General features: G+C 39.9%; 2 protein-coding genes across 10 annotated transcripts in view; one reads left to right on the top strand and one right to left on the bottom strand.

The window, feature by feature from the left end:
* LOC128693830 (protein GPR107) overlaps positions 1–3,829 on the bottom strand; it is a 157,775-nt gene extending 153,946 nt beyond the window's left edge. Inside the window, exon 1 of the mRNA XM_070090819.1 lies at positions 3,704–3,829. The gene's annotated coding sequence lies outside the window, so the exon portion shown is untranslated. The remainder of the gene's footprint in view (positions 1–3,703) is intronic.
* LOC128693913 (vascular endothelial growth factor receptor kdr-like) overlaps positions 1–14,964 on the top strand; it is a 247,983-nt gene that overhangs the window by 58,825 nt on the left and 174,194 nt on the right. Inside the window, exons 1-2 of one of the 9 annotated variants that reach the window (XM_070090809.1) lie at positions 4,621–5,234; positions 6,629–6,820. The exons of 5 other annotated variants lie outside the window; for them this stretch is intronic. The gene's annotated coding sequence lies outside the window, so the exon portion shown is untranslated. Of the gene's footprint in view, positions 1–4,620; positions 5,235–6,628; positions 6,821–14,964 lie in introns of those variants that run through there. 3 more of the 9 variants (XM_070090810.1, XM_070090808.1, XM_070090813.1) reach the window with 3 other exon arrangements.

Below are 14,964 nucleotides of genomic sequence, written 5' to 3'. Positions count from 1 at the left end.
GGCAAAATAAATGAGGACAAGTGTCCCAGAGAAAAAGGGGTATATTTGTCACCGATACTCAGGCGAGAGGGAGAGACGTCCACACCCGACGAAGGCTGCCGCAGAAGTCGTTTACAGCAGGTCGCTCCTGCCTATCCTAACAACTGGACCACTATGACGGGGTCTTGGATGCTCTAGAAGACAAACAAAATGCAGATGACTTTGCAAAAGCCTTTGACAAATGTGACCATGGTGTAATAGGGCACAAAATGCGTGATAAAGGAATAACAGGAAAAGTTGGTAGATGGATCTATAATTTCCTAGCATATAGAACACAGAGTAAAGTCTGAGGCGGCTACGGTGAAAAGCTCTGTTCCACAAGGCACAGTACTCGCTCCCATCCTGTTCCTCATCCTCATATCTGACATAGACAGGGATGTAAGCCACAACACCGTGTCTTCCTTTGCAGATGACACTCGAATTTACATGACCGTGTCTTCCATTGAAGACACTGCAAGACTCCAGGCGGACACCAACCAAATCTTTAAATGGGTCGCAGAAAACAATATGAAGTTCAATGATGAGAAATTTCAATTACTCCGATATAGAGAACATGAGGAAATTAAAACTGTATCGGAGTATAAAACAAATTCCAATTACACAATAGAGCGAAAATCTAATGTAAACGATCTGGGAGTGATAATGTCAGAGAATCTCACCTCCAAAGACCACAACATTGTATCAATCGCATCTGCTAGAAAAATGACAGGATGGATAATGAGAACCTTCAAAATCAGGGATGCCAAGCCCTTGATGACACTCTTCATGTCGCCTGCTCTATCTAGGCTGGAATACTGCTGCACACTAACAGCACCTTTCAAGGCAGGTGAAATTGCTAACCTAGAAAATGTACAGAGAACCTTCGCGGAACGCATAACTGCGATAAAAAACCTCAATTACTGGGAACGCTTGAGGTTCCTCAACCTGTACTCCCTAGAACGCAGGCGGGAGAGATACATGATTATACACACTTGGAAAACCCTAGATGGATTAGTACCAAACTTGCACAAGAAAATCACTCCCTACGAAAGCAAAAAACTCAGCAGACGATGCAACATCCTCCCAATGAAAAGCAGGGGTGACATTAGCATGATAAGAGACAACACAATAAGTGTCAGGGGCCCAAGACTGTTCAACTGCCTCCCAGCATACATAAGGGGGATTACCAGTAGACCCCTGGCTGTCTTCAAGCAGGCACTGGACAGGTACCTAAAGCCAGTACCTGACCAGCCGGGCTGTGGTACGTACGTTGGATTGCGTGCGGCTATCAGTAACAGCCTGGTTGGTCAGGCCCTGGTCCACTATGAGGCCTGGTCACAGACCAAGCCGTGAAGGTGTTGGCCCCTGGAACTCTCTCCAGGTATACTCCAGATAACAGCACCTTTCAAGGCAGGTGAAATTGCTGACCTAGAATATGTACGGAGAACATTCACGGCACACATAACTGCGATAAAACACCTTAATTACTGGGAACGCTTAAAGTTCCTCATCCTGTACACCCTAGAACGCAGGCGGGAGAGATACATATTATATACACTTGGAAAATCCTAGAGAGATTAGTACCAAACTTGCACACGAAAATCACTCCCTATGAAAGCAAAAGACTCGGCAGACGATGCAACATCCCCCAATGAAAAGCAGGGGCGCCACTAGCACGATAAGAGACAACCATATAAACTAAATAATCTTAATGTTACTGATTGCGAAATGGACTTACGAGTTCTGGTTAGCAGTAATCTGAAACCAAGACAACAGTGCATAAGTGTTCGCAATAAAGCTAACAGAATCCTTGGCTTCATATCAAGAAGTATAAATAATAGAAGTCGTCAGGTTGTTCTTCAACTCTATATATCTTTGGTTAGGCCTCATTTAGATTATGCTGCATAGTTCTGGTCACCGTATTACAGAATGGATATAAATGCACTGGAAAACGTACAGAGGAGGATGACAAAGTTGATCTCGTGTATCAGAAATCTTCCCTATGAGGATAGACTGAGGGCCCTGAATCTGCCCTCCTTAGAAATGCGTAGAATTAGGGGGAATATGACTGAGGTGTATAAATGGAAAACAAGAATAAATAAGGGGGATGTAAATAGCGTGCTAAAAATATCTAACCAAGACAGGACTCGCAGCAATGGCTTTAAGTTGGAAAAATTCAGATTCAGGAAGGATATAGGAAAGCACTGGTTTGACAATAGAGTTGTGGATGAGTGGTACAAACTCCCGAGTACCGTCATAGAAGCTAAGACGTTGTGTAGTTTTAAAAATACGTCGGATAAATACATGAGTGGGTGTTGGTGGGTGTGAGTTGGACCTGACTAGCTTGTGCTACTTGGTCAGATGCCGTGCTCAATCCATACGTGAATGTGACCTGACCTAACTAGGTTATGGCGTTGGCTTAAGCCGGTAGGAGAATTGGACCTGCTTCGCATGGGCCAGTAGACCTGGTGCAGTGTTCCTTCTTTCTTATGTAACACAATAAGTGTCAGGGGACCCAAGACTGTTCAACAGCCTCCCAGCATACATAAGGAGGATTACCAACAGACCCCTGACTGTCTTCAAGAAGGCACTAGACAGGCACCTAAAGTCAGTACCTTACCAGCCGGGCTGTGGTTCGTACGTCGGGTTGCGTGCAGGCAACGGTAACAGCCTGGTTGATCAGGCCTTGATCCACCATGAGGCGTGGTCATAGACCGGGCCGCGGGGGCGTTGACCCCCGAAACCCTCTCTAGGTATAATCCAGGTATACTTCGTATAACTACTAATGGTCTGTTACTACCATAATATTTTTATATATTATGGCAATACCATGCCATTTCCTGGCTTTACGTTTATTATTTCACGCTACCATGAATATAATACATACATGAAGGATAAAATTCACAATAACGTTGCAGAAAGATGTAAATTTGAAGAATTTAAGTAAATGCCACCATAAAAAGCATCCTTTACACTGTGTAAAGTAAAAGGACACAAGTGCAACTAATGTGACATTTATTGTGGCAACGTTTCGCTCTCCAGGAGCTTTATCAAGCTTGATAAAGCTCCTGGAGAGCGAAACGTTGCCACAATAAATGTCACATTAGTTGCACTTGTGTCCTTTTACTTTACATATTGTCGGTAATTCTACCAACTTTATTACAATCCTTTACACTGGTTTGTCTCATAACGAGTAGTGTTAGTTAAGCTAATAGTTACTACACTTTCTAAATTTTTCATAGAATAACAGTGTCATTGGAAGCCTCGTTCTGCAGCTGACTTAGGTTAGGTAAGGTTCGTCAGAAAACAGAACGTGTGTTTCCTGACGCGGGTCTTAGTCATATGATGACCCACAGCTGGAGCTTTTGTTCATCTGGCCGAGGCCTTCCTCTGGCTTACCGGTCCACCCCTTTAAAATATATAGTTTTGATTATAACCTTTTTTTTTTTTTGCAGTTGAGTGATTGGGGTTTTTGCACAAATTTCTGGTATTTTGGATCTGTAATGTTTGAGAATTTGCAGGTCAGGGCTTGTGATTCAGTTTATTTACACGTATAAGCAGAACTACCGACTTTGGTTAGTTAATTATCATATACGAGTATGTACGTAATTTAATAGTACTATATCTAATAAATTAATAAACAAACAGGAAAGGTAAAAAGGGGCTATTTAAATATTTGACTCACTGGCTTGGACTAATTCATGCGGCGGTCAAACACTTGATGCAGTGTTTCAGCTCACAACTGAGACCCGGGTTCAATCCTCACACGAGTGGAAACGTTGGGCATATTCCCTTACGCTTCTTGTTCCTGTTCACGTTGTAGTAATTATCAGAGTCGTATCCCAGTGAGGGTGGTAGTAAACCTTATATAAGACTGGGCTTTGAAGTGGGCTCATAGAGAATAACAGCTGGTAAGGGACCGGAGGTAGGATAACATCTCTTAGTTTTTAGCGAACACAAGAAAACAAAAATTTAGTTTTTCTAGGAACTATTTATATAACAGTAGGGTTGTTTATATGTTCCCTGACATTTTCAACATCCTGCTAAAGACCATAATAAGCTGTGATGCATCATCAAGCCACCAGTTCCGTGGTTTGTTTGCAGTCGTGTTATTACGATTTCGTGAGTCGTCAGTACTTAATAAAAAAAAACAGAAAATAATTGATATTTAATATTATTTTATATATTGCACTAATCTTTTTTACACAAGTCGTATTTAATAAGTTCTCAACTTTCCGTTTACAGCGTCTTATTTTTTTTTTTTTGAGGTTCTTACATGCTCCCATTATTGATTAAAATATTAACACGAGCAGACGTACTGATTAAATACGAGAAACAGCATATAAATGAGTTTAGGTAACAATTATGTCAACTGTATAGCCCTATACATAATTAACCTCCTTCATTACAAACATAATGATGACTACAAATTATGCTAACATATCAACGTATGAAGGAGGTAGTAACACTTATCATTACACTGCAGCCTATTTTTGTGTAGTTTATATGATTTCATATCACACAGACGTTCAATTTCCAGAACTGTTAGAGATAGTGGATGTTATCTATTATCAGCTAGCGTGGCTCAGAGCAGAGCTGTAGGGTTGTGCAGATGCCCAGTGTTAATTAAGCTTGTGACAAGTTGACAAGACGCTCAACCTTGGCCATACTCTCGGTGGAATTTAGCCTCAAGTTCCTGAAGTGACTGAAACTATCATTAACATATAATTTCTGCACCGTACTTCAAATACACGTTTCAATGGGCTGAGTGAGGGAATCTCAGAATTAGTTACAGTGATGTGGTGCCAGCTTTCTAAATTTAAAAAAAAAGGTGGTTAAGTAGTGTTTTGAAGGCAATTTTTTTACATACAATAATTGGAAAGCATGTCTTTTTATACAGTGAGACTTCGCAGCTCAGATGAGCATCAGACAAGATCAGTGTTCGTGTTCCGATATTATATCAAGAGAGACAGAGACCATCATAACAGCTGAAATTCTGAAGTCAACATAGATTACAAATATTAGCTGCTGCAAGATGCTGCTGCGTCTTAGTGTCTATATTTAATAGGAAATTGTCCGTTCTTTCGTTTGAAGACACTAAATTATATGTTAGCAGTCTACAAGTAAACATATCTCGTCATGAGAGGTGTCCTGCCTTGCTTACTTGAAACATATTTACTTCAAGCTTTTTGGAGCTGCGATTAATTAGTACCACGGTAAGATTTATTATGTAGATTTTATGGGTATTATGAGTGAAACATCAACTCGTTGGTCCTGTTTTGGAGGGAAAATTTATGAAGGCTGCCTGATCAATGTTCTTGGGACACGAGTCAACTCAATGTCCCACCTCAGTATAAAATTTATTTAGATATGTAGTATAAAATTACTTCCAGTAGGTGCTGTAACTGCACATTTTCTGCCGATTGCCAAAGGTTCGATTTTATCTCGAGTTATATCTGTTGATTACGATTAGAAATATCAGGCAGCCCTACTTTTATAATATTCTTCATTTTCATATAACGTTCGCTTATATGTTATCCTAGTTAAATAAAAAGTTAGTCCCTATGTTATGGAATGTCATATATTAGAGTTCAATGCATAAAACATTGTTACGATATGGTATTAATATAACTTTGATATAACTATTAATAAATTATATTCATGGGGAAACGCTAAATATAATGGTCATATAACAGTGAGAGAGGTAGTAGTGGGGCGAAATAATTTTTGATGACTAACAATTTTTTTGTTCCAATTCCTTCGATCAGCAAGCGTTCACAAGTCGATAAATAAGACACATGTGCATCACTTGGGTATCTTTATTCTCAAAACTTGGTAGCTGGCCTTGTCTTGTCACTAAGGGCGTCAATCCTGCATTATATTACACTATTCAAAGCCTACCTGGCTATGTATTAATTTCTTGCCTCAGCGTTCTAAAAGCCTATACATCATCCACCATGTTAATACCCTGTTTACTTAATTCTTCAATTCTCCATAATGTCATAAACTAGACGGTCGTTTTCGTACACTGTTATAGTTCATCGATTTGACAGATTCAAACGTTTACAAAAAAAAAAAAAAATTAATTCCATGTTAGTTAACGTAAGTTAATGCATATCAGCCGTCAATAACAAAAGAATGTAAATTAGCGGCTTAGCTCAGGCAGGAAGAGGAATTAGTGGGTTCATGCTCCCACACTCGTTGTTTAATATGCAGCCCATCCTTTGCTCAATACATCGTGCGTGGGGATACCAACGCTCTAATAAACAACGATATATCCCTCACTGCTACATAGGTATTTGTGGATAACGTCTGGTATGGAGTGTCACAAGATAAACAAAGACGCCATGATGCTGATTCACTTAATTCAATCGGTAAATAACAAAAAAAGGCACAATACCGTGACTGGAACGATACACAAATAACCCGCACATAAAAGAGAGAAGCTTACGACGACGTTTCGGTCCGACTTCGACCACTGACAGTCACAATGTGACTTTGTCAGTGGTCTAAGTCGGACCGAAACGTCGTCGTAAGCTTCTCTCTTTTATGTGAGGGTTATTTGTGTATCAATCGGTAAATTCTCATTCCATCCCTTGTCTCATTACAGTGGCGATGTATAGACTACTAGTGCTAATGATAGAGGGTGTTGTACGAGAATGAGAGTCGTGGATGTAAATGGTGTGCAGATGTAGCGGATGATGTAAAATCCACCTGGATGACCGTTCCAGTCGCTAGAGCAACGCGCGAGTCACCTCGTCTACCCACAACTGGGCTGTTTAGGGAGACATTATTTAGCTAGGTCAGTAGACTGAAAATTATTTTAATATTCTTTCCTTGTAATATGCATTTCTGGAAGCAGTGTACTCAATTCATATCATTACTCCCCTGCCAAGGGGCTCCGTGCCTTGATATTGAAGGGCTCATGTTTCAGGAAATTGAAGCTACCCTCCCCAGATTACCTTCCATTACCCAGCTGTTGTGTGACCCCTGTGAATTTAGTATTTCCCCATAAATATAACAATAATGATAACATAATAATAATAATCTATTATTATTATTATTATTCAGTGTGCTTACTAGGCATGTCACACGCCATTAACGTTATACAATGCTCAAATAAGCAGTTATTAATTATTAACCACAAAGCCGAGAAAGCTGTATCAAGCAAGTCCATGATAAGAGATAAGATTTTCTTCGGATTTTTAACCCTGGAGGGTTAGCCACCCAAGAAAGTGCGTCATAGAGGACTATCCAACTTATTTCCATTGGGGTCCTCAATCTTGTCCCCAGGATGCGACCCACACCAGTCGACTAACACCCAGGTACCTAGGTTAGGTTAGGTAAGGTTCGTCAGGAAACAGGACAAATGTTTCCTGACGCGGGTCTTAGTCAGATGATGACCCGCCTTTGGAGCTTTTGGTCATCTGACCGAGGCCTTCCGCTGGCTTACCGGTCCACCCCTTTAAAAATTATGGTCATTAATAACCATAGTTATTTTTTTGTTACCCAGGTACCTATTTGCTGCTAGGTGAACAGGACAACAGGTGTAAGGAAGCACGTCGAAATGTTTTCACCCCGCCGGGAATCGAACCCGGGCCCTCCGTGTGTGAAGCGAGAACTTTAGCCATCAGGCCACCGGGGAAAAAATGTAATTGAATCAAGTTTAATAAAAAATAGTTTTGAAATTAATATAAAATTGCTTTTGCATTATACAGATTGGATTCATTTATAATTAAAATTTGGGAAGAATTTAAGATACATTAGAGAGGTTAAAATCTCAAAGCTTGGACAGACTGTAAGCTGTGTTTGACTGGTCCTTGATTACCTACCAACATCATCATAAAAAGGTCAGGTGTTGTAAGTTGGCCGCGAGGTGTTGTCTTATCCATATATGCCTTTCTGTTGATCTTTTATTTTTACAGTTCCTTGATAATGTGGTAAATCACGAAAGTGCTTAGAAGTTCACTTTTCTTTTCAGAGTGGTTGTCCTGCTCGCGCGCGCACACACACAGGGGGTCGAAATATACAGATCAATTAATTTTCTAGTTTCTGTCTCCATGCGGCTTAATATATATATATATATATATATATATATATATATATATATATATATATATATATATATATATATATATATATATATATATTATATATATATATATATATATATATATATATATATATATATATATATATATATATATATATATATATATATATATATATATATATATATATATATATATATATATATATATATATATATATATATATATATATATATATATATATATATATATATATATATATATATATATATATATATATATATATATATATATATATATATATATATATATATATATATATATATATATATATATACATATATATATATATATATATATATAGTGCGTGTGTTTAGAATTCGCAGAACAGGCGAAATATTCACGAAATATTGAGGTTCCTGAACCTGTATTCCCTGGAACGCAGGCGGGAGAGATACATGATTATATACACCTGGAAAATCCTAGAGGGACTAGTACCGACCATGTTCACGAAAATCACTCATAATGAAAGCAAAAAACTTGGCAGATGATGAAACATCCCCCCAATGAAAAGTAGGGGTGTCACTAGCACGTTAAGAGACCATACAATAAGTGTCAGGGGCCCGAGACTGTTCAACTGCCTCCCAGCATACATAAAGGGAATTACCAACAGACCCCTGGCAGTCTTCAAGCTGGCACTGGACAAGCACCTAAAGTTGGTTCCTGATCAGCCGGGCTGTGGCTCGTACGTTGGTTTGCGTGCAGCCAGCAGTAACAGCCTGGTTGATCAGGCTCTGATCCACCAGGAGGCCTGGTCACAGACCGGGCCGCGGGGGCGTTGCCCCCGGAACTCTCTCCAGGTAAACTCCAGGTAATACTCCAGGTCAATTCGAAGGACACTCGAACCTACGAACCTTGGTACAAGGTACACGGTGCTATACCACCGCACCACACTGGTCCAATACCTTGGCGCCTACCTTACGCTTCGACGTGAGATTAGTGTTTGTGAATATTTCGCCTGTTCTGCGAATTCTAAACATTGTAAAAATCTCTCGTCGGTCGATGCATGCAGGGGATGAAATGAAAGCTGAAAGCCACCTGCCTGAAGGCTGGCTGCCTTGGATCAAAACGTCAAGCGTTAGCTGGGCGCCAAGGTATTGGACCAGTGTGGTGCGGTGGTAGAGCACTGCGTACAGTGAGAATGTACCACATAACCATCATCAAATGTTATATTTAATTTTTAACCGGAGTGGGGCGGAAGGCCTCGGCCATATGACAAAGCTCCAGTGTCAGGTCGTCAAATGACTAATGACTCGTGTCAGGAGGCATTTGTTCTGTTTCCTGATAAATCTTATCTACACAAACGGAGAAGGGAGCATCATCTGTAGCCTAACATACCAGCGAATTTTATCTGTAGCCTATCACATTAACAACTAATTATAACTGTAGCCTATCACATTAACAACTAATTATAACTGTAGCCTATCACATTACCAACTAATCGCACCAGTAGTCTATAACATTACCAACGTATCTTACGTGTAGCCTATCATATCAATGGGATTTCCCAAGCTGAAATTTGGCATATCCCATGGGAAATATGAAACAGGTGATGTAACTTTCTTAATAATGCTTGGTAGCAGGAACTCCAGTGCTTATCGTTTTTCTGATAAACGTCTAGAAATAAGTGATCTTATTGCATATATATATATATATATATATATATATATATATATATATATATATATATATATATATATATATATATATGCAAAACAACCACTCTGAAATCACCTGTTTACTGTGATCTTATTGCATATATATATATATATATATATATATATATATATATATATATATATATATATATATATATATATATATATATATATATATATATATATATATATAATATATATATATATATGTATATATATATATATATATATATATATATATATATATATATATATATATATATATATATATATATATATATATATATATATATATATATATATATATGTCGTGCCGAATATGTAAAACTGGTCAATTAGCAAGAACTCGTTTAAAATTAATTCCTTTCTGAAATTTTCTCTTATACGTTTAAAGATATATTTTTTCATTAATGTAATGTAAAATTTTTTAATTTTGCACCAAAAGAATCTTAGAAAACTTACCTAACCTTATTATAACAAGAACAATTTATTTTAGCCTAACCCAACTAAATATATTTTAAATACGTTTACAATAATTTAGTACTAAACAAACACAATCAAATATTTTTTTTTCGTTATGTTCAGAATGATTTTGGCGAAATTATTGCATACACAAATTTTCACTTGTCCTATACCTGGAGTTGACCTGGAGAGAGTTCCGGGGGTCAACGCCCCCGCGGCCCGGTCTGTGACCAGGCCTCCTGGTGGATCAGAGCCTGATCAACCAGGCTGTTACTGCTGGCTGCACGCAAACCAACGTACGAGCCACAGCCCGGCTGGTCAGGAACCGACTTTAGGTGCTTGTCCAGTGCCAGCTTGAAGACTGCCAGGGGTCTGTTGGTAATCCCCCTTATGTATGCTGGGAGGCAGTTGAACAGTCTCGGGCCCCTGACACTTATTGTATGGTCTCTTAACGTGCTAGTGACACCCCTGCTTTTCATTGGGGGGATGTTGCATCGTCTGCCAAGTCTTTTGCTTTCGTAGTGAGTGATTTTCGTGTGCAAGTTCGGTACTAGTCCCTCTAGGATTTTCCAGGTGTATATAATCATGTATCTCTCCCACCTGCATTCCAGGGAATACAGGTTTAGGAACCTCAAGCGCTCCCAGTAATTGAGGTGTTTTATCTCCGTTATGCGCGCCGTGAAGGTTCTCTGTACATTTTCTAGGTCAGCAATTTCACCTGCCTTGAAAGGTGCTGTTTGTGTGCAGCAATATTCCAGCCTAGATAGAACAAGTGACCTGAAGAGTGTCATCATGGGCTTGGCCTCCCTAGTTTTGAAGGTTCTCATTATCCATCCTGTCATTTTTCTAGCAGATGCGATTGATACAATGTTATGGTCCTTGAAGGTGAGATCCTCCGACATGATCACTCCCAGGTCTTTGACGTTGGTGTTTCGCTCTATTTTGTGGCCAGAATTTGTTTTGTACTCTGATGAAGATTTAATTTCCTCATGTTTACCATATCTGAGTAATTGAAATTTCTCATCGTTGAACTTCATATTGTTTTCTGCAGCCCACTGAAAGATTTGGTTGATGTCCGCCTGGAGCCTTGCAGTGTCTGCAATGGAAGACACTGTCATGCAGATTCGGGTGTCATCTGCAAAGGAAGACACGGTGCTGTGGCTGACATCCTTGTCTATGTCGGATATGAGGATGAGAACAAGATGGGAGCGAGTACTGTGCCTTGTGGAACAGAGCTTTTCACCGTAGCTGCCTCGGACTTTACTCTGTTGACGACTACTCTCTGTGTTCTGTTAGTGAGGAAATTATAAATCCATCGACCGACTTTTCCTGTTATTCCTTTAGCACGCATTTTGTGCGCTATTACGCCATGGTCACACTTGTCGAAGGCTTTTGCAAAGTCTGTATATATTACATCTGCATTCTTTCTAGTGCATTTAGGACCTTGTCGTAGTGATCCAATAGTTGAGAAAGACAGGAGCGACCTGTTCTAAACCCATGTTGCCCTGGGTTGTGTAACTGATGGGTTTCTAGATGGGTGGTGATCTTGCTTCTTAGGACCCTTTCAAAGATTTTTATGATATGGGATGTTAGTGCTATCGGTCTGTAGTTCTTTGCTGTTGCTTTACTGCCCCCTTTGTGGGGTGGGGCTATGTCTGTTGTTTTTAGTAACTGTGGGACGACCCCCGTGTCCATGCTCCCTCTCCATAGGACGGAAAAGGCTCGTGATAGGGGCTTCTTGCAGTTCTTGATGAACACGGAGTTCCATGAGTCTGGCCCTGGGGCAGAGTGCATGGGCATGTCATTTATCGCCTGTTCGAAGTCATTTGGCGTCAGGATAACATCGGATAGGCTTGTGTTAACCAAATTTTGTGGCTCTCTCATAAAAAATTAATTTTGATCTTCGACTCTCAGTCTGGTTAGCGGCTTGCTAAAAACTGAGTCATAATGGGACATGAGTAGCTCACTCATTTCCTTGCTGTCATCTGTGTAAGACCCATCTTGTTTAAGTAGGGGCCCAATACTGGACGTTGTTCTCGACTTTGATTTGGCATAGGAGAAGCAATACTTTGGGTTTCTTTCGATTTCATTTATGGCTTTTAGTTCTTCCCGCGATTCCTGACTCCTATAAGATTCCTTTAGCTTAAGTTCGATGCTTGCTATTTCTCTGACCAGTGTCTCCCTACACATTTCAGATATATTGACCTCTTTTAGCCGCTCTGTTATTCTTTTCCGTCGCCTGTAAAGGGAGCGCCTGTCTCTTTCTATTTTACATCTACTCCTCCTTTTTCTTAGAGGAATAAGCCTTGTGCATACATCGAGTGCCACCAAGTTAATCTGTTCTAGGCATAAGTTGGGGTCTGTGTTGCTTAGTATATCTTCCCAGCTTATATCGGTTAGGACTTGGTTTACTTGGTCCCACTTTATGTTTTTGTTATTGAAGTTGAATTTGGTGAATGCTCCCTCGTGACTAGTCTCATTATGTCGGTCTGGGGCTCCACGCATACATGTCTGAAACTCAATTATGTTGTGATCTGAGTATATTGTTTTTGATACGGTGACATTTCTTATCAGATCATCATTGTTAGTGAAGATGAGGTCTAGTGTATTCTCCAGTCTAGTAGGCTCTATTATTTGCTGGTTTAAATTGAATTTTGTGCAGAGATTTAAAAGCTCGTGTGAGTGTGAGTTTTCATCAGAGCTGCCTCCTGGTGTTATTACTGCAACAATATTATTTGCTATATTCCTCCATTTTAGGTGCCTTAAGTTGAAATCCCCCAGGAGCAAGATGTTGGGTGCAGGAGCTGGAAGATTTTCCAGACAGTGGTCAATTTTTAACAGCTGTTCCTGGAATTGCTGGGATGTTGCGTCCGGAGGCTTGTAGACTACCACAATGACTAGGTTTTGGTTCTCGACCTTTACTGCTAAAACTTCCACTACATCATTTGAGGCATTAAGCAGTTCTGTGCAAACAAGTGACTCTGCAATGTATAGGCCAACCCCCCCCCCCCCTCTTGCCTTTTCACTCTGTCACATCTGTATAGGTTGTAACCTGGGATCCATATTTCGTTGTCCAAGTGATCCTTTATGTGGGTCTCAGTGAAAGCCGCGAACATTGCCTTTGCCTCTGCAAGCAGTCCACGGATGAAAGGTATTTCGTTGTTTGTTGCTGGCTTTAGACCTTGTATATTTGCAAAGAAGAATGTCATCGGACAAGTGGTATTGTTGGTACTGGGGGAGGATTTTTTTTCCGGCATTAGTATCTGTATCTGTTGGTTTGGAGTGGAGGCCATCGACTGTGGTTCCACTCCAGGAATGACTGGATTTGGTGTACGATTTCTGCCATTTCCTGCCAGTTTTTTTTCCTTCCTGGCACTAAAAAACCTCTCCCTCTTGAGTGGCTGTGGCTACTCAGGTTTTCCCATGGCCTGGATGTTTTGTATCTTTTTGTCCCCTTTAGATGGTGTGCCTGGCAATTTAAGTTATAGCACAGTCTTTCCTGTACTGAAGAGGTACACATTTCAAGGTGAAAAAGTTTACAGGAAGGGAGTTTGCATTTTCCTGTTGTCATATGGGCATGGCATTTTCTAGGGTGGTCATAGTTGCACGTCCCGTCTGTTTTTCCAGATTTCCCATGTCTGCAGATACCAAGTGCATAGTATGTGCACAGGCTTGGTTTCCGTTTGCCTTGGGTTTCTGTGACTGTATTCCCTGTTGGTGCATGTTTCCCTGTCTTATTCCTATCCTCACTAGCACCAACAATGGAGCTCCCACCAGTTGTTTTTGGTATTATATCCTCACTATTGCTAGTGGAGTCCTCTTGTTTGCTATTTCCTGTGGTATTTCTAGTTTGCAATATTGGTTTTATCTTATCTTTGACTACACTTGTTTCCCCACTATGGCTCCTGTCCCCTATGAGGTCATTTATATGTATTCCTTCCTGCGTATAATTCCCGACTACCTGGACAAAATCTCCAGCTTCACCATTACTGTCTCCCAGGACAGCACCTCCAGCTTCACCATTACTGTCTCCCAGGACAGCACCTCCAGCGTTGCTATTTAAGCCAAGATCGCAAGTTCTGCCTATTCGGCACGACACACACACACACACACACACACACACACACACACACACACACACACACACACACACACACACACACACACACACACACACACACACACACACACACACATATACACATACACACACACACACACACACACACACACACACACACACACACACACACACACACACACACACACACACACACACACACACACACACACACACATATATATATATATATATATATATATATATATATATATATATATATATATATATATATATATATATATATATATATATATATGCAAGAGCAGGTGATGCATGCAGGGGATGAGATGTAAAGCTGTAAGCCTTCTCCCTGAAAGCTGGCTGCCTTGGATCAACGTCTAGCATTGTGCTAAACACCAAGGTATTGTCCAGTGTGGTGAGAATGGTATAGCACTGCGTACCTTGTTCCAAGGTTCGTAGGTTCGAGTCTCCTTCGGCCAGAGATCAGTGTATATATATATATATATATATATATATATATATATATATATATATATATATATATATATATATATATATATATACATACTCACAAACACTAATTCGCCTGTTCTGCGAATTCTAAACACAAACATTTATATATTTATACTCA

The sequence above is a fragment of the Cherax quadricarinatus genome, chromosome 33 (assembly GCF_038502225.1).
Source record: "Cherax quadricarinatus isolate ZL_2023a chromosome 33, ASM3850222v1, whole genome shotgun sequence".
Taxonomy (NCBI): Eukaryota; Metazoa; Arthropoda; class Malacostraca; order Decapoda; family Parastacidae; genus Cherax; species Cherax quadricarinatus.
Note: the sequence above shows the minus strand (reverse complement) of the source record. Positions and strands in the feature narration are given on the sequence as shown.